At 35.7% G+C, this 2,500-nt stretch overlaps 1 protein-coding gene across 2 annotated transcripts in view; it reads left to right on the forward strand.

The window, feature by feature from the left end:
* Window positions 1–2,500, forward strand: part of LOC115213303 (BAI1-associated protein 3-like) — a 1,469,361-nt gene that overhangs the window by 1,295,953 nt on the left and 170,908 nt on the right. The gene's annotated exons all lie outside the window — the stretch shown is intronic.

Raw genomic sequence — 2,500 nt, forward strand, 5'->3', positions numbered from 1 at the left:
AAATACGAATTGGTTTTGCTGGTTTTTATACAATTAATGCAAGGATTCAGCCTATGCTAGAAATTGTTATTTCTAATTTTAAATTTTATAAACTCAATTCTTTATTTCGTATTTGGTATTTAATGGGTAAGGATATAACAAGAAACTATTCAAAGACAATTTTAGAACGTGTGATATCATATATATGTCTTTTGCTTTCACATTAAAAGAAGCCTTCTATGGTTTACGCTCTATCACGGAATTCTTTTATGTAGAGTTTCTCGGGTATAATCTCCAAGGAGGAATTCGTATTTCATATAGATTATATAACTTCAATTCTTTACGATGTTTCCATTCACTTTCCCAGTTTGTAAGGCGTATCTATTGGCAAAAGTTTTACTCTATTGACAGTATTCAATCAAATATGAGTGATAATATACCGCCTTTTTGTTAGGTACACATTATTTAAAGGTAAAATACATTGCAGTTTCTAGATTCTATTGCAAATTTGATAAATCTTAGTTAAATGTGATTACAAGCAGCACTTTGTTAAATATACTGAACAATAAGTTCAGAAGGATAAGCTGATATTTGATTGATTTAAATGGTACTTAGCGCTTGTCGTTAGATATGTGCGTTTCATTGTACTTCAAAATGAACTTCGATGTGAGTCTGCTGTTAGAATTTAGTTCAGCCTTTCCTTTACTATTAAAGAGAGAAAATGAGTTAAGTTCTGTGATATCATTGACCCTAAAATTCTCGTTTATTTTTTAAACAAATTGTCTTCGAATTGCTTCATGTAATATCTTTTCCTATTAAATACCAAATATGAGTGGGAATTTCAATTCATCTACTAATTAGTAATATGATGGAAATTGGTAGTTTGTTCTTTTTCATTGAGCCATTATGTGAGGAATTAAAAATAAATGCTCGAGGACAAGCATTGTAATTTTGGCGAGTTTTTCTCTAACTCGACATCTTAACTAGATAGATAGATAGATAGATAGATAGATAGATAGATAGATAGATAGATAGATAGATAGATAGATAGATAGATAGATGGATGGATGGATGGATGGATGGATGGATGGATGGATGGATGGATAGATAGATAGATAGATAGATAGATGGACGGACGGACGGACGGACGGACGGACGGACGGACGGACGGATGGATGGATGGATGATGGACGGACGGATGGATGGATGGATGGATGGATAGATGGATGGATGGATGATGGATGGATGGATGGATGGATGGATGGATGGATGGATGGACGGACGGACGGACGACGGACGGACGGACGGACGGACGGACGGACGGACGGACGGACGGATGGATGGATGGATGGATAGATGGATAGATAGATAGATGATAGATAGATAGATAGATAGATAGATAGATAGATAGATAGATAAGTTTCTTTATTGGTCACACAGGGCTGCACACAGATGGGACAAGTTACAAGGTAGAGCTTTTCTTTTGGGGGATGAAAAAAAAAGAAGAAAAAAGAGGGAAAAAAGGGAAGAGGAAAAAAAACGATCAATAGGGATCGTGTATCACAGTGTCATGATTTATGGTGTAAAGGGGAAAGCGAGTAAGGTTTATCCGTGGGAAGAAAAGCCTACGAAAAATACCACGGTAACCTTGGTCAATATTGTTATATGGTCAATATTGTTATATGTTACCAAGATAGATAGATAGATAGATAGATAGATAGATAGATAGATAGATAGATAGAGGGACGGACGGACGGACAGACAGATAAACAGACAGACAGACAGATAGATAGATAGATAGATAGATAGATAGATAGATAGATAGATAGATAGATAGATAGATAGGATCTCTCCGTTCCTAATCTTGTTAAAGAGAGTGATGTTCATAACTTTCTATAAGCCATGCACATGAAGTGACATTATTATGGAAAGTTTTTGGGTAGCTTCAAGGTAACTATAAGATGTTGTCAGATCACTCAACTCGTAAAACGATAAACGTATCATTTCCACGCATACAAAGACCCCACTGTCCGACTGGAATTCATTGTGCTGACCCGAAATGATAAAAGGCAATGTTGACCTCAGCGGCATTTGAACTCAGAACGCAAAGACGGACGAAATGCCGCTAAACATTTTCTCCGACGGGCTGTTTCAACGTATATATTAAGATACTTCATATATTACTGGTATCTCATCAACGTTATTATATCTATTGCATATGACTCTACGAGAGGATTATCAGTCGCAAAATCGTTGGAAATATTAATGTCGTACACTGAGTGACAAAATGTATTGTCGTACGTTTGTACGCGTGTTTTGATAAGCATGGGCCTATACTTTTACAATACAATTTGTTGTTTATTTGCCTGTGCGTGCCTATGTATGTAGGCGTGTGCGCCCACGCGTCGGTGTAGGATATATGTATAAATGTGCATATATGTGTGTATGTATATATGTATGTATATATATACATACACACACATAACATATATATGTATATAATTATGTATATATGCATAAA

Source organism: Octopus sinensis, linkage group LG6, assembly GCF_006345805.1.
Source record: "Octopus sinensis linkage group LG6, ASM634580v1, whole genome shotgun sequence".
Lineage (NCBI taxonomy): Eukaryota > Metazoa > Mollusca > Cephalopoda > Octopoda > Octopodidae > Octopus > Octopus sinensis.